The 18,596-nt window shown below is 38.5% G+C and overlaps 2 long non-coding RNA genes across 7 annotated transcripts in view; both read right to left on the bottom strand.

Moving 5' to 3' along the window:
* The window catches only part of LOC103162603, an 83,246-nt gene extending 77,986 nt beyond the window's left edge, over positions 1-5,260 (bottom strand). For 3 of the 5 annotated variants that reach the window (XR_004772519.1, XR_003479421.2, XR_003479422.2), the window contains exons 1-2: positions 4,808-5,260; positions 3,220-3,304 (exon numbers count right to left, since the gene is read on the bottom strand). This is a non-coding gene — a long non-coding RNA (uncharacterized LOC103162603). Of the gene's footprint in view, positions 1-2,945; positions 3,138-3,219; positions 3,305-4,807 lie in introns of those variants that run through there. The other 2 variants (XR_003479423.2, XR_004772520.1) reach the window with 2 other exon arrangements.
* A 623-nt stretch (positions 5,261-5,883) lies between these two features.
* Positions 5,884-18,596, bottom strand: part of LOC103162602 — a 47,237-nt gene continuing 34,524 nt past the window's right edge. For both annotated transcript variants that reach the window (XR_004772518.1, XR_003479408.2), the window contains exon 4: positions 5,884-6,176. This is a non-coding gene — a long non-coding RNA (uncharacterized LOC103162602). The remainder of the gene's footprint in view (positions 6,177-18,596) is intronic.

Here is an 18,596-nt window from a genome sequence, read left to right as displayed (position 1 = left end):
ATGAAAACTATAATCAGAGTATATTGTATGAAAAGTGAGTCTATTGTAAATAAAAGAAAAACTCTGGGGAAAAATTGTGGAAGACCTTTTAAGTAGATCATATTTTACAATATGAGACAAACAATTATGAGACTCTGGGGACAAAATTGAATGTTATGATTTAAAAATCGATGTGTTTATATGTCAGGATGACAAAGGATGGAATTATGATGATCAGTTTTAATTGTCAACGTTCAATGATTTAGAATCACCTGAAAAGACAGCCTCAATGATTGATTGCCTAGATTGTGTTTGGCTATGAGCATGCCTGTATGGGAATGTTTTCTTAATTGGCTTAAGGTGAGAATACACACCCTGAATATGGAGGACACCATTTTGAGGGCCTAGCTAGCAGAATAATTAGGGATGCATGCATTTATTTTCCTATCAGATCTTGATTGTAGATGTACTTAGTTGCTTTAAGTGTCTGTATAGACTTCCCCACAATGATGGACTATAACCTGAAATTACAAGCTGAATAACCTGTCTTTAAATCTTTAAATTGCTTTTTCCCAAGGATATTTTATTTAAACACACACACACACACACACACACACACACACACACACACACACACATATCAAAAACAAAAACAATGAAACAAACAAATAGGAAACAAAACAGAAATTAAGCAGGAATCCTATTATTTCAATTTCCTGACTACTGGAAACTGGTATCTGGCTTCCAAGGTGGTTTTCTTCAGTTGTGGTTAAAAATAAAATGCTGTTGACAACAAATTCTAAGATAGATTCGTTCCAATGATCTTGTACCTTTTAATCAAATCAAGAGGACAAGGATAATCCTGTCCTCTTGACCAAAAATAAACCAATGCTGCACCAACCACAAAAGTGAGCATAGAAGTTGCATTTTGGAGCCCCCAGGTTGTCAGTCATCTTGGTTCATGGCTTGCAATTAGGTAACAAACTCTGGAGCAGAAAGCCATCCTCAACCTAGTTCCACAGAAGCAATGGGATATTAGACTAGGTTTTGTCCAAATCATTAAACTGGGGATTATCAGTAATAGCCAACTAATAAAAACAGCAATGGAAGAAACAAAGTTACATGGAAAAGGAAAGCCAAATTACTCACAGTTATTCCCACTCTCATTCTTATTAGGGAAATCAGTGTGTTAATCCAGAGGAAGTAGCATTACCATTATCATTCCTGGTAAATAACCCAATATTACAAGTGAATGAGGCCACCTCCTATCGCTGTAGCTGTTTCTCTTCTGGGACCTCAAATGGCTTTTTTTAATTTTCAAACTATAATTGGCCACTGTGGAAGAGTACAGAAAGAATAATTGGAAAGATATAAAGGATGTTTCCCCTTTGAATAGAAATCAAATTTGATAGACTGACTGAAGAATAATTAGGTTACATGTATAAAATATAAAGTATAAAAACAATGAGGTTATGGGTGTTTGGGGAAGGAAAGAATGCTAAATGGAGCCCCAGATGAGAAACCACACTCAAGAATTTCATTTATGTGGCCCACAAACTATCAATGACTTTCATATTTTCAATGCCAGCAAGCAACTGAATGATGAATATAAACACGAGTTTTATGTAACCCACAGCAAAAATATACAAACTTTGGGGAATTTAAGAAGAAAATTTGCTGACTCTTGTTTTATAGCCCAGTGTGGAACTCAAGTTACTCAGGTGTAGACATTTCCAAAATTCAGAGTCTCTACACCTAATAGATTAGTGTGCCATTTTATGTTTATTTTATATAAAATATAAAACTTTGTGTCTGCTGGAGTAAATATTTAAGAGAAATTATGTTGATATCTATAATTTTCTTCAAAGTTTATCAAAAGCCAGGAATGCTTATGGACTGATGGTAGAGTGAATGAGTGCATAGACATTTGAACAGAGCCCTACACTAAAATATTCATAGTAGAACTCAGATGTTTGGTACATTCATCTTCACCATGACTTTCCCTAGCTTTTTTGTGGATACCTGAATTTTATGTAATAAAATGTTAGGAAGAAATACATTTCTACATGATACTAATGAGGATACCCATTTGATGGATTAGGACAGTTGAGTCTCAGCAAGTCCCAACAGTAGCCTTACAAAACGAGAATTTTCTTTTCTTAGCTTCATTTGGATTTGGCCTCTATGCTCAAACAGACACAGAAAACTTAAGACAAATCTATGTTCATCTTCAACCCAACCATATATTCTTCTCAAAACTACAGCTTACACATGTGACTAAGAAAAACAGGGAGAAGCCTAGATACCAGAAAGAAAGAAAGGGAAGGAAGGAGCCATGTAGGGAATGAAGAAAGGAAAGGGGAGAAGGTGGGGAGGAGAAAGACACATGGGGAGGGAGATTGCTCCAGTCTATCTCTGAAACCTCTAGGAATGGATATAGCCAGTGTGCCATGAAGATGGTGTCCTGTGAAGCTGGGGTAGACTCCAGGCTGACGCACTCCTCCAGCCTGAGCCCTGACCACAGTCTGCACCCTGCTCCTTCTAGCCATGCTTAGTAGGCTTCCACGCCCTCACCATCCACATTTCGATTATCTGACTCATACTCCAAATTACTATGGGGTTTTTCCTCTACCCTCATGAAAGGAATTTTATACCACAACTTACTGATACATCTTACCTCCTGCTTTAAGGCCCTGGTTCTCTCTCCTTTTTCTGGAGCCATGCTGAGACTCAATGATAATTTCTTTCTTTCCAGCAAAGAGACAAACAAAGCTTTCAGGTTTGGGTTGCTGTTTTGTTGATAAGGGGTTGTGGGGTATTATATTTGTGACACACTGCCCTGCCAGGAGGTTATAAATCTCCAGCACACCATTCTCCCAAACATCTGTCAGCTTTCTGTTTGATGGTCACCTCTCATCTCAAGAGGTTTCACAAGGGAAGGATACATTGCTGCTGCAAGGCTTCTATTAATATTTGACCATTTTATTTTCCCCTGCAAAATTCATATGGAAACTGAAACATCGGGCAATGTGGCCGTCAGGGGGGAAATGAGTTATGATGACTCTGAGCTCATGAATAGGAAGACATATCCTCATAAAAGAGTCTTGACCTCCAGTTCCTTCCATCCAAACTGCCAGATGAGTATTCACCACTGTTTCCTATCAGTGGACACAGCCATCAGTTATCTCTTGTGACAAAATTAACCATTCCCCAGGTGACTGGTCATTAAAGCCATCTTACCTTGGAAGGTCCAGCCTTCAGAACTGTGACAAAACACTTCAGTCCTTATAAATGACCAATCTCAGGTATTTTTGGTTACATAACTCTGTAAAATAAGAGAGCTTTGAACACTTACTTTCTCCCAAATGCTTTTCATATCTTCTAGGTGGAGTCTTTCTTTTAACAGAGAGAGACCCAATTTCAAGTTTATTTATTTATTTATTTATTTATTTATTTATTTATTTATTTATTCCTTAATTGCAATCCCAGATCCTCCTCCCTCCTGTCCTCCAGCTTTCCCCCCCTTCCTCCCATCCCACCTCCCATCTGCTCTCTTTCTTGACTCATATGTCCTTGTGCCAACATACCAGCCTTCTTCATTATGAACACCATTATTTTTATAGCAACTTGTCACTCAGTAAAATATCAGATTTACCATTTCACTGTCAGTTCTGTGTGTCTACATAACCAAGAGGGAAAAAGTGTTCCCTGTGAGTGTGGTGTGCGAGTTCCAAGAAATCTCCTACAATATAAAGTTTGTGCTCTTTCAGATCTTTCTCTGTTTCTCCTTTGTTCCTGCCTTCCACAAGTGCAGGGAAAGCATCTGGAGCCAGCAGAGAGGTATTCTTATAGATTTCATGTATTCTATAAAAGCTATAAATCATAATGACAATTATATGTTTTTGATTCATAACCTTTATTGTCAAATTGACTCAAATTTGGAGTCACCTAGGAGACACACCTCTGGGTATATCTATGAGGGAGTTTCCAGAGGAGTTTAACTGACCAGGGAAGATTCACCCAGAATATGGGCAGCACCATTACATGGAGTGGGTCTGGGATTGCTTGAGGAGAAGAAAGTAAGCCATGTACCAGAAGTCATCTCACTCTGTCTCTCAGCTACTGATACAGTGTGGCCAAACACTTCATATTCCCACTGCCATGTCTTCCATCCTTAAAATATGGCCAAAACAAAACCTGCCTCCTTGACCTTAGTCAATTATTTCTCAGAGTTAGGAGAAAAGTAACTAAAAAAATAAGATCCAATAAATAACTCAATCCCCCCTCTAAATAGAACCAAGGTCCAGGAACTGATTATTGTGCATATCACAATGCCCCAGGTCTGTTCACTGTCTCCACTCCCACTTTTGTGGACATATTTTAAGCCCATTTAGCCTCATTTGTCAGGGCCCATAAAAATGACTTCATTTCATCTTGGCTTCAGGTCAGAGAGTTCAAAACTACCCTTACTCTTCCAAGATTAAAGTCATAAGACCTAAATGTCTAAGGTGTGGCTGCTGTAGAATGTTTGATCTTGGTCCTAGATGTCTTATCTAAACAATGAGACTTTCTCTGAGATGTGGTTACTCTTAACCCTCAAGGTCAGATAACAAGGAATTTAGTCTAAGGCATGATTATCAAATGTTTGGAGAATTAAGGAAGAAGGTCTGTTTCTTCCTTGTATCTTGATAAAGAAGTCTTTTGCCATGTTCCCCTTTTTTGGGTAGGGTATTTAAGAATGTTGAAGAATAAACTTGGGGTGTTCAGTGTCCACTGGATTGCCCTCCTGACTCTATTCTGTGTCTCTGTCTTTCCTTAGCTTCCTTACCAGCCATTTCTCAATCCACACTCCCCATCTCAGGAACAAACCAGGAAAGTCAGCTGGATCTAAATGAAGGCCCCACAAAGATGGGTTACAACACTCATTGAACTGCTATCTCTTGTGCTGCCTCTACAATCTTTTAGCACACTTTACATTCAATGTATACCTCAGAAGGGTATGTAATTCTTTAAAGTCCAGCAGTGTTTCATTCTCTAAAAAGAAAGAACAAATCCTTAATTTGATGACAAAGACTACCCAGCCTATATACTCATTAACTCTTCCCCAAGGCTCTACGTGTGTTCCTCAGCTGGCAGGGGGATGAGACAAGGTGAAGATGCCCTGGCTGACATGGGCATCTGTTATGATAAATCTTTCTGCCAAAACCACCTGAGCCCCACCGCCACGTGTGAGCTTTACGTCAGCCGCCCGCCCGAGTTAGGCCCAAATGAATACACAGAAACTTATATTAGGTACAATGCTGTATGGCCAATGACTAGGATTCTCATCTGTTATCTCAGTCTTAACTATCATAAACCTATATATTTTATAAGACTTATCTTATCGGATGCCTTATTGGTGTCCTTCCATGCCAGTGGATCACATCTTGCCGCTGGAGCAGGAGTGGAGAGGAAAAAGAAGGCCCTTCCTGTTTCTCCTTCACTTAAATTTCACTTAAATATGAGTCTCCTTGCTATGTCACTTCCTTCCTGGATCAGCACTTCTCTACTACATTTCCCAGCATCCTCTTTGACTTCTAGTCCTGTCTAACTTCCTGTCTCATTGGTCAAACAGTATTTTATTCAACAATCAATAGGATAAACATACACAGTACATTCCCCATCAGGCATCTACTCTAGTCATATCTAAGGAATCTTTACTGATCATCATTTAGATATGATTTTATTCTGAACATGTGTTCTCCAACTCCTCCCAGATACTCACCTCTTTGTCCTCCCAAGTCTCTTCTCTCTCTCTCTCTCTCTCTCTCTCTCTCTCTCTCTCTCTCTCTCTCTCTCTCTCTCTTCCTCCCTCTCTCTCTCTCCCTATCCTTCTTTCCCTCCCTCCCTCCACCCCCAAAAGAAACACACAAATACCAAACCAAACCAAACTAACCCACAAAGTGCTGCCATACTGCATTCACAAAGTATATATTTCCTAATGCATTTTAGTAAGTGTTAACTTGCCTGTATTCCTGTAGATCAAGCATGCAATTTGACTTGGTCACCTTTTGCTTTTACTCCTGCCAAATGCAATTTACTATTTTGCAAAATCTTGCAACTCGGAACCATACTCCTCAAAATCCCTTGTAGCTAGATGTGGTGTATATTGTAGCATTTTTTGTTTCCATGTGCCAGCACAGGATATGATGTTAGAACTAGAAAGAGAGAAAATGCCAGAAGCATCAGTTGTGAGCATCATGTGATTGGCTCTGGAAAAGCACTTTGATCTTAGGTAAATATTCCAGCATCAGTTCAGGAGACTCTGGCTGATTCTCAAGATTTAGTTCTTTCACAAGGATTTAACTCAAATAATGACCCTCTTTCTGACTGAATACCTAAATGGTGAAAACTATTCATCAAGACATCTTCTAACATTCCCCTCTGGCTTATCTCACCTTACCAGCAGGACTTGACTCATAAGAGGTCCCCTCCCTACCATACACAATTGTTGACTCAAGGTGTATGTACACCAAAGATACTGTCACTTTGAATGATTTAAGAAATGTTTCAGTATTTTAACAATAAATAATCATAACAGAATACATGTAACCATCATATCTAGTGGTAAGCAGGACAAACTGCACTCACTGCCTAAATGGGACACATGGCAAGGAAAGAATGCTACAGGCATTCATTAGCTTCTATGTAATTCCCACTTTGCAACCCCACCTTGGCTATGTGAAGAATTCATCCCAGTAGTTCTGCATGAGCTCACTGCTATAGCACAGTCAAGCTTCAAATTTTCTGTTATGTCTACATTTGGACTACTTTGGAAATTCAGATATTGTTATTCAGTTAATTAGAATTTGAATGTTAATAATAAAAGAATACACTTTTACTTATCAACATGGCTTAATGCATGATTATATATCTACAATTATGTATCTAAAATACCTTAATGGCAAACAACTCTCTATCAGAACAGGTTTTATGTTCTACTCGTGTCAGGAAAAAGCAATCTCTCATGGTGTACCTATGGAAGCAGTATTTCAGAAATAACATGGACAGGCTGTATTCCAGTAAGCTTCAGTATTGTATTCATTTTCCAGACCAGTTCTGAGACTGTGAGCACCTGTATTGACCTTTAATCTGCTAAGGTTAACTGTATTTCAGTAGAAAACATATTTGCACGATGGAGTAGGTCACCCAGGGAAATGCTGAGATGACAATAATTAAATGTATTGAGGCAAGGCTCATACACTTTGATGAGAAGTTCCAGCATAAAGAGAGACAGTAACTTTTGTGTGGAGAAGATGATTGAAGGAAACCAAGGTAGAATTGGGAAACAATTACTTTCCAGACCAGATCCCAGAGCAATGGAAAAGTTAGCAACTGTATTAAAGTCTGGACACAAATACATGTTGAACAGGAACTTTTTCAAATATGACAGGGTCACAGCCCAAGAGATATCCAATCTGTAACATGTATCTACAGTTGTGAGGATCTACATGTCAACCTGAAAATTTCCATTTTTATCCTCAGTGCTGCCCCTCCTGGGGATCAGAGTGAAGAAGCAGGTCACTTTAGTTAACATAGGCTGTCTTCTAACTGAAGCAGCACACAACTGGTTCAAATATAGTAGAGATTTCTTTCTCAGTCTCTGAATTTTCAGGCATTCATAGTTCTGGAAGGTGCTGGCAGGTAGCTAGCAGGACCCACATAAAAGCTCCACTACTGTATTTCTGCATCTTTCCAACTGCAAAACCAAGAGACTGAGAACTGTCCTGATCACTCACTATGCTCAACACCAATTTCAGGCATCATGCATGCACAATGTGTGATCTACCAGTTATGCCTGTGGCTCCACAGTCTCTTACAACTACAGCCTAGAGTGAGCAATCTCCAAGACCTTATACAGAACCAGTTGACCACACTAATTTCTTTGGGAGATTTTTAAAATACATAATTTCTATTATAAAGTTTCATTACTCCTCAACATCTTTAAAAAGCTCAGGTTAAAAATAATAATATATGGATATTCTCCATATGCTCTTGTTCAGTAAGCTCTTGGTCCACTGGTCATGTGAGCCTTTTCCAATCATTCAAACCAGGTCTTACATATGGAAATACTTTGCTTATATATGAATGATATGAAATACAAAAGTATTTTATATTCATATCCACTCTTCCCTTGACATGGATTTGCTGTTATTAATCATTTTATGGGACTTTTGTTAAAACTGATGGTGGTTTGAATGAGAATGGTTCCCCATAGTCTCAATATTTGGTCTCCAGTTGGTGAAACTGTTTGGGAAGGATTAAGAGGTGTGGCTTTGTTGTTGGAGGTGTGCCACTGGGGTGGCTTTGAGGTTCTAAACTTGTGCCATTCCCAATGACTCTCTCAGCCTCCTACTTTTAGATCAGGATGTGAGCTCTCAGCTCTGCCATCATGGACTCTGACTTGCTGAAATCCTTATTAAGTATTTTTTTTTGTTAAATACATTCTAAGTTGCCTTAGCCAAGGTGTTTTGTTACAGCAATAATAAAAAGCAACTAAGACAGGCAGTTTACTAACTAGAGCTCAAAGTTTACATAAGGTTTCACTCTTTATAGATTTCAGCAAATGTAGAATGCTATGGGTTCACAAGTGTAGTATTGCACAAAATAGTTACATCTTCTCTAGAGTTCTTTTGTGTTCCAATTCTTCATCCCCTACACACTGTAAGACCTGGCATGTACTGACCTCTTCACTTGTCTCTGTGTTTTTTTTCTCTGTTCCAGTAGTTGGGATTACATAGTTTATAGCATTTTCAGACAGCCTTCTTTCTCAAAGCAAATGTATTTTCTATTCTTTAATGTCCTTCCATGGCTCGCTAACTCATCTTTCTCTAATGTATCATATTTCATGACATGGAAATACCATCCTGTTTATTCATTTACAGATAAGATTTTGCTACTTCTAGCTTTTGACAACTAATAACAAAGATACTATGAACATTTATATACAGCTTTTGACATGGGGAAAAACTCAACTTATTTGAATAAATATACATGTGACAGGTGCTGTTATCTCCTGGAACTACTAAAATAGCATCTTTATGGGACTACAGAAAGTTGTGTGTACTAGCATTGTGTATCTACACTTTTATGGGTTTTATTTTCAATCAAGACAAACCATTTTTGACAGAGAAGAATTAAGAAAGATCCTTCCTGGCTCTTGTTGAAAGAGCAAATGTTGTAAAACATGATCAAATATTTCTCAAGAAAAAAGACCTGCTCTCTAGAAGAAAGGAGCTCAACCACACCCATGGTACATAATGACTGTGAGAGTACTTGCTTGGTTCTGTTTTCTGAAGAGTCAAAATGAATTACTGATGTTTGAAAGAATTAGCTTTTTCAGAGGTCCTTGTGACCCAGGCCTTTAATCCTAGCTATTACAGAATCTGTATCATAATTCCAAGGCTTGACTAGGCTACATAATGAATCTGGGGAAACCCTATCCCCAAATAAGAGGTAAAATAAGGACTGAGGATGTAGTTCACTGGGAGAATGCTTGCCCAGCATGCACACTGCCATGTACAAAGGCACAAAGTCAATAGACCTTGAAGGTAAACATGGGAAGGAAAAGAAGCCCTACCATCCAGGGATCTTGTTGGCTTCCATACCAACTGATGGAATCCAGGAACCTCAGACCCCAGAGAAAAAGACAAAAGTGCCCAGCGATAATGTATTTTTATGGAAGGTATCTCAAACAGAGATATCAGAGACAACAAACTGCATACTTGGGACCAAAGGACCTATTATCTATAGAGTTTTAGCAATGTCCTTTATTTCTAAATCCGAACAAGAAATCTCACAAATCCACCTTACAGTCTTATCTTAAAAAAAGGAAATTCTCTTAAGTTTTAGACTCTGCTACAAATAACTCATTAGATAATAATTCCCATGAAGCCATCCCGTCACAGTTGTAGCATTGAAAAGTGAATAAGGGCACAACTCTCTCTTGAAAAGCCCATGCCTACTCTTCAATGTCTTAGGCCTCCCCTGACCATGTCTCTTCCTATTTATGCTCGGGCTTAAATCTATGTTAAAATGCCTTTTAATAAACTCCAATTCTGCTTTCCCCTAGGCCATCTTGAAATTATCTTCAACTGTAGAATCAGGAATACTTTTTTGCCAGAGTGAGGTCTTGAAACTGAAGCCATGTGGAGTGGGGCCCCTACACTGCCAGTACTAATGAAAGGAGCCTGAGACTATGGAACCATTCTGTTCCTAGTAGATCTTTGCGCTTGGGTTGTGGTCTTCTGAGGTACTTCTCAGCTTCAGGACCATCATGCAATAGAGTCTAGAGGGAGCCTCAGTTCAGTGATTACCAGCTCTACTCTTGGTTAGGAACTGAAAAGATAGTAAAGGCTAAGCTCTCAAGAAAGGGTTTCTCTAAAACACAGGCTTTTTTTTTTTTTTTACTGGGTTGTTGCTGCTGCTACTGTTTTTGTAGTGCTGGGGTAGAACCCTGGGCTTTGTACATGCTAGGCAAGTACTGCTCTGAGCCACAGAGTTATATGCTTAATCATTAGGGTATATTTTTAAACAGCTACTTTCCCTATCTACTTGTCAGAAACAGGAGAGCACTTTTCTCCATCTTCTCTTGGAGGGACCAGAGAGTATTTCACTTCTCTACGTCAAAGTCTAGAGTGAGCTGGGTTTTGGTGCTTCCTCCTCCTCAGGCCAGTTCAGTTATGGTAAATCTCTTTTGCTCAGTATCTGTGGGGGCAGGGTGAGGGAGACTGGAGGGTTTCAGCACTCATGCTTACGTCCACCTGTGGATATTCACAACCCTCATCTGAAGTGACACAGTGTAGACATGGAAGCTGTGCACCTCCTCTTATATAGTGCAAGTCATTTCCGAATGTTTCATAACAACTGCTCAAGTGTGGTTCATACATAGCTGTTATACTTTAGTGTTTAGGCAATAATCGAGGGAGTCTGCATATTTAATATGGATACATGTTTTGCATACAGGCACAGAACCTATGACTATGGAAAATTGGCTACACTACACTTTCTTTTGTGATCAGGGCATATTGTCATAATTCAAATGGCCCCTGGCTCCATTACTTTCTGGCAACATGAAGCTATTTTTCTTTACTATACACAGTGAGGAGCTGGCGTAAGTCTTAAAATAAAACTCATGTAAGTAAATTTGGGTAGTCCTCATAAGATGAGTAAGATAGGCCCCACTGAAGCTTCATATGTGTATGAAGCAAAATTCCTAGGGAGATATCAACAAACCTCTACACACCACAGACAGGGAACCAATGGCAGACCCAAGTCCCTCCAAGATGGTAGGTTTTAATCTCCAATGAAATTGCTATATAATGGCATGTATATTTGTATGTTAGTACATGTTTATGGGTGCATGTGGAGTCCTGAAGGCTGTTCTAGGGAATCTTCAATTGCTCTTCCATCTTGTGGGTTTAATTTATTTTAATTAATTATTGTTTTAATTACTAGGCACAGTGTTTCAATCGAGCCAAGAGCTCAATGGCATTGAGTAACCAGCTTGCTCAGGGAATTCTCTGAACTCTTAGAACTACCTAACATTTACTTGGGTTCTGGGTATGAACTGGAGGTTTTAACCACTGGGCCATCTTCATACTTGTGCCTTCAGTTCTGAACTCTCAAATTTGTGTAACATGAGATTCTCGATGCTCAATAATTACGTTTGAAGTGTTCTTGCCTTCTTACTGAAGGGAGCTCTGACTCCCTGTAATCTCTTGTCAGCCACTATTCTATGATAAATCTATGAAGAGTTGCTGGTTCTTAGTTTGTTCAGCTTTTTCTGTTGTGAGGACATTGGTAATGACTTTCAAGCTTCTTATATGTCAGACCAAAATGAATTATTTATTTTTCACTTTCTTTTTACTTGCACATTATTCATGTCATACCAAGTGAAAACATATTAGAAAAGGGAGCCATTGAAGGTCATTGCTCACTCGGATTCCTAGTTTCTGAATACTGAGAAAGTCTTCGAGACTTACGTCAAGCAGAAATATGTAGCATTAAGTCTTCATGGCTAAAATTATCTATTGATCTTTCTCACTATTTCTCTGGCTTTAAATACTTCGAAAGAAAATTAACCCACATGACTAGGATGCATGGCCAAGCACAACTCTAGGCACATGGATGCTTTAATTTCATTGATGTGAATATCCCCCCTCCTTTTTCATTATTGACACCCATTTAGATTAGGGGAAATGTTACCCCACTGATTCACAAAATAGAGACTTGATGTATGAAAACAGAGCCCATATTAGATTTTTGTTTCCCCTAAGTTATAAGTTTGCTTTCCTGAGTATTATTGAGGATCAATTTTCTAGTTTTAAGTACTTTAACTGTTCCTGGATATTGTGATGTCTTCAGTTTCCAGCTTAGTTTAGTATTCATTTTGCCATGTTAAACATAATTACATTATCTTAGATACATATGCTACTGGTGCAAAACCCTGCTTTGTTGCTGAGGTCCAGAATAAGAAGCTGGCTGCCTTTCAGCTTTGTTTTAACTAAAAGTTAACTATTAAGGCTTCTTATACACAGTTTGATGTGGTCAGAGGGCAGTCTAGGGAAAAGTGCCCAATGTACCACTCACACATTTAAAATGTATATTTGCTCTTATTATACACTTTTATCAGTTAGAAAGAGGGGAGGGTTTTTAATTTACTTATGCATGCTTATCATCTTTATCATCATCTCTGTTGTTAACATAGCAGCCAGAGATAAGTCAGTCAATCACAGAGATTCCAATGGATAAAGGCCAGCACCTTCAGCATGGACTGTGAAAACAATGGGGACAACCTTGTCAGCACCCTCTAAGAACAGTTTTTGGATCTGCAAGTTGCACTAAAAAGAAGTTTCCAGTTAATTAAAATTAGCAGAGAAGTATCATTTTAACATGCATGACATTAAGTATCTGCAAAATAATAACTTACACAATGCACTGTGGCAAACACAATGGATAGTTTAGTGCCTTTGATCATCTGTGCCTTTAATTTTAACATCAAAGAAAGCAGACACTGTATATTACCCAGGGCTGATGGTTGGCAAGAAATAAATAGCTTGGAAATGTAGAGAGGTGGTAAGATAATTAGCCATGTTTCAGAGAGGCAAAAGAATTCAGACAGGGGTTAATGGGCTTGTGCACCAGGATGGAACTAAGGGAGGACGATTAAGATGCAGATTTAATGAGGATGTAGATAAAAGATAAAGTCAGAGATGAGATTATAGGAATACAGGAACCTGAAGATGGAGCATTTTCAAAAGGTACTGGTGAAACTTAAAGTAATTTCCCAAAGGTTTCCCCTTAAGTTACTAAGGATAATAATTCAATGTTAAAGAAAATGTGATAAAATGTCATTCAAAATAGCTTTGAAACCTTTGGGATATATATATATATATATATATATATATATATATATATATATATATATATGCAGAACCACAAGACACTACTGTGATTTCCTGGCTCATTCAAGCCCTCACTCTTTGTGCGTCGATTTCAGATTTCTGATTCCCCAGTCCTTTTTGGTTTACAGTCTGCCTTCCATAAACATTGATCCCTACATATCTTATAATAATGATGAACAAACTCCCTGTTATGGTTTTAGATGTCAATTTGCCACAACCTGAGAACTGGAAAATGGTCTTGGTTGCCATAATTGATGTGAGGTGGGCCACATCGCATATGGGTCACATCTTCTGGTAGCAGCCCAGGTTAAAAAGAAATGGGACTCAGGTGTTCTGGGACAAGCATTAATTAGAGCACTTTGGAGGCAAAGACATGAAGATCTCTGTGAATATAAGGCCAGACTGATCTATAATATGAGTTTGAGGCAAGCCAGGACTGTATAGTTAGACATTGTCAAAACAAGACATGAAAGAAGGAAGATAACTCACTTTTGGCTTGCTTGGCCTCCCTCTTGTTGCCAGGTTAATTTACTCTCATGCTGTTGCCAATTCCTTCAATGGTACTAGATAGAACCAGCATTCTAGAAGTCTACCACAATCTTGGGCCTGGTGGTTTTCAAGGATTCCTTCAGGTCTTCCACTCTACACAGGGACTGTTGAAACATCCAGTTCCATGGACTGAACAACTACCATGTTCTCAGCCTCTCTGATGTGAATCATTTGTTGTCACTATTTTAACATAAGCTGATAAAGCTGATAATACATATATTATTGCTTTCATATATATATTTAATATATAATTAATAGTGTGTGTATGTGTGTGTGTGCTTACATTATTTGGGCTTAATATCTATTCATCCCCAGTCTGTTTATAATACAAAACCTTAGACATTTTCTCCATATAAAAATATATCCTAAATTCACACTCTACCTAACATTGAATAATTTGCTTCTTGGATCTGATATAATCCCCAGCAACACAGAGATGCTGAGTAATATTTATGACTACTCTTTCCCAGAGGTCTGCAAGAACACTGAGAATGTGAACAGTGTTCAATTTACCTAGTTCCCTGGTACATGTAGAAACTTGGTAAAATACTTGTACTCCAAACTCCATGGACAAATCCCACTATATATAATTGAAACCATATATATATATATATATATATATATATATATATATATATGGTTTAAATTTTTTTCTCTAGGAAAATACTAACCATAGTTACCATCTATCCATGACCTACCTGCCAGACACCAACTGTCCTCACTGAATCACTAACACAGTCACCCTGTAGACCGCTCATTATTCTACAGATTTAGCAAATGAAGATGACAACTGTTTTGATATTAAGTCCCTAGCACTTAACTGCATACATGTTTATATTAGAGTCTAAAGTCTAGATGCAAATTCTGTATGTTTGCCATGAAAGAGCTTAACATCACTGTCAAAGAACACCAACCTCCTGTCAACAGGGCCCTGACTCTTTCAGAAAGTGAGAAGTCCGTGATGTGGGATGTGCTCTTAGAGGAATACATAAGCACATTAGTAACTGGAACATGTACTTTAGTAAACATTGTTTGAGTGATGTTGAAATCCATATGACAGAAGGGTGAATGTGCTGTCTATTCCTTACTGAAAATCACTGTAGATATTTATTTATATTTTAGGTTGTAACCTGGCATTGAGTTACAGTTGACACATATCACAATGCTTTGATCCAGCAAAGACACTTGGAAAGCTGTCTCCTCTCGTGTGTGTAGACATCTCAGTTGCTTTTGGCTTTGGTTATGTACTAATACTAGGATTCACCATGGTGCTTTTCACATAGGTTTGGTTTTGATTCTCTCTCTCTCTCTCTCTCTCTCTCTCTCTCTCTCTCTCTCTCTCTCTTCTCCTCCCTAATCTCTTTCCCAGTAGCCTCCTTCCCCCTTTCACCCTTGTCCCTCATCATCCCTCTTCCTGGATACTTCGAGTTCTCTTCTCATGGTTTTCCACCTAGTTTCACAGTTCATACCTACTCTGATAGTTCCTTATTTGCATACATGTAAACATTAAAGTTAGAATCCTTATAAAAAGGAGAAATGTGTCTTGTCCGAACCTGGGTCACCTCAATAAATAAAACACTTTCCCAACTCACCTGTTTTCCATAATCCCACTCTATATATCTGGCCTATTTTCATTATCCATTCATCAGTTGATGGATGCCTGGTTCCATGTCTGAGCACCCAGGGATATGGATGAGTACATGTCTCTGCCATAAGGTAAAATAAATGCCTTTGGGTATGTTCCCAAGAGGGGTATAGTTGTTTTGTACAGTAGTTCTATATTCCTTTTTTTTTTAAGAGTGACAGTATAAGTGTCTACTCCCACCAGCCTTGAATAAGGTTCCTGTTTCCCATACGTTCTTTCAGCATTTGTGATTTGTTTTCTTGATCTTAGCCATTCAGACTGCAATGAGATGGAGTCTCGAAGTGATTTTAATTTACATTTTCCAGATGGCTAAGCATGTTAAACATTTAAAGAAAATATTTATTGGCCATTTATGTTTCTTTTTTAAAATCTGTTCATTTCATTAGCTCATCTATTGACTGGCATTTTTCTTTTTGTGGGGGAGGAGTGTGTTTATGTTTTGCAGGTTTTTTAAAAATATTCTATATATCAAGCACTCATTTTCAGTATAGCTGGAAGAATTTCACTCCTTGTCTGTAAGATGTTCACTCTGCAGATAGTTTCACCTGCTATTCAGGAACTTAAATTTTATGTGGCCCTATTTATTGATTCTCTGGGCTATCTATTTTCAGTACTAGTGGGGAACTGCTGAAAAAGTTCTTAACTGTGCCTATAACCTGAACTAGATTTTGAGAGTTTTCCTCTTGCATTTTCAGTTTTTAAATTAAGTTCTTTGATTCATTTTGATTTTTGTGCAGCATTGAGCTACATGAATTTCATTTCATTCTTCTGCTGGTAGGTACCCAGTTAGCGTGGTGGTGCTGGTGTTAGTGCTGGTGGTGGTGATGGTGGGGCTGCTGGGGCTGCTGGTGGAGGTGGTACTGGTGGTGGTGGTGATGATTGTGCTGATGGTGCTGATAGTGTTGGTGGTAGTGGTGATGGTGATGGTAGTGGTGGCAGTGTGTGTGTGTGTGTGTGTGTGTGTGTGTGTGTGTGTGTGTGTGTATTGTTTGTACACATGTGTATATACCTATGACCATGCTTGCCTACAAGGCATTGTGTGTCATCTTCTGTAAATCTCTACCTTGTTCCTTTGAGGCAGTATTTTTCAATGAGCGTAGAACGAGCAAGCATTTTTATGCTAAGCTGGCAGTCAGCAAGCCCCTCTAAACTAAGGTCCTCAGGAAAGTGCAACAAGCACCTTAGCTACTGAGTCATCTCAACAGCCCCACCTCCTTGAGACAGTTCATCACAATGACAAGAAAAGTAACTTACAAAATTACTATCAAAACATAAAGATTCTCCCCTGAGCAAAAGGGAAGCCATACCTGGTACTGGAAACCTAGACAAGCAATGAGTGCAATGAAGTCAGCTATTGGAGGAAAGTCTTTAACCATCAGTTTACTAAACCACCAGAATCCCCAGCAAAAATCTCTAAAGATTTGCTTATATACCCACAGATAAGTAGAGTCTTCACCTCTCTGTGCAACAGACAGACACCACTACATAATAATATAATAATAAATATAAATATAATAAATAATAACCAACCGAAATGTGGAGTTGTGAAGCCCAGTCCCATTGGATACATCTACAAACATGCCCACACCTAAAGTTTAGGGAACATTGTGGGAAAGATTTTAGAGCCAGAAGATCAGAGAGTTTGCTGTGAAACTGTCTCCTAGAAATATCAAAAGTTATACCCATAAAGTCTTGCCAACATGACTGTCTAAATATGAGCTGAACAAGGATGACAATAATACACTTGACAAAGTGGATGGGGGAAAAGCCCACAAAGCTTCAACCATACACAAGAGCTATAGGCAACTGAGGAAAATTGTGAGCAGGAGGAAGTGGTCTTTTCCAGAGAAGAGTACACCAGCTGGCTTTCCAGGGCAAAATGCTCATTCCCCAAAGATGTACATACAAGCAACATTATATGGACTAAGTAGATATATTTAGGAAAATATATGTATACACACACACACAGAGAGAGAGAGAGAGAGAGAGAGAGAGAGAGAGAGAGAGATTCAATAACAATTGGTGAGGTAAAAGGGCCATCAATTTTGAAGGAGAATGGAAGGAGGTACAGAAGAGGGTTTGAAGGGAGGAAAGGGAAGGAAGAAATACTGTAATTATATTGTAATGTCAAAAATAAAATTAAAGCAAAAAATAATAATGAAAATAAAATGCTAGAGATGCTGTTGCTGGGAAAGGTTTATACACTATTCATAAGAAGGGAAATTATTATATCCATCATGAGAAACACTATGTAATTCCTTAAACAAACACAAATAGAATCACCACATGATCAGGGATGCCACTCCTGGCTGTGATATATCCAAAAGAAACAAACTGCTTTATGCTTTAGCACTATTGAGAATAGCTGGATTATGAAATCTGGCTAGATGCCTACCAACAAATGAATGGATAATGAAAAATGGCAGATTTACAAATGGAGTGTTACTCAGTCAAAAGGATGGAGAAAACCACAAAAATTATAGGAAAGTAATACAACTAAAGATCATCATGTTAAGCAAAATAAGCCAAACACAGAAAGACAAGTATTACATGAGTTCTCTAACAGATGGAAAATAGCTAAAAGATCTGAAGGAGTATAAAAGAATGGGAAGGGATTAGCAGGGCAATGGGAAGAGAGAAGTTTTTGGTAAGTAAAGATAGGTGGGAGGATGAATACCACCAAAGAAAACACACACACACACACACACACACACACACACACACACAGAGAGAGAGAGAGAGAGAGAGAGAGAGAGAGAGAGAGAGAGAAATAGTACAAATACATTCAGAGCTCTAGACACAAATCAAAGACTGAAAAAAGACACATCAGGGGCTAGAGAGATAGCTTATCAAGTAGGAGCACTGACTGACCTCTTGTGTAGAAGACCACAGTTTAAATCCCAAAAGTGACATGGCAGCTCACAGCTGTCTGTAACCCCAGTCCCAAGAGATCTGACCCCCTCCTTTTGCTTCCACAG

This window comes from Cricetulus griseus, assembly GCF_003668045.3.
Source record: "Cricetulus griseus strain 17A/GY chromosome 1 unlocalized genomic scaffold, alternate assembly CriGri-PICRH-1.0 chr1_1, whole genome shotgun sequence".
Lineage (NCBI taxonomy): Eukaryota > Metazoa > Chordata > Mammalia > Rodentia > Cricetidae > Cricetulus > Cricetulus griseus.
Note: the sequence above shows the minus strand (reverse complement) of the source record. Positions and strands in the feature narration are given on the sequence as shown.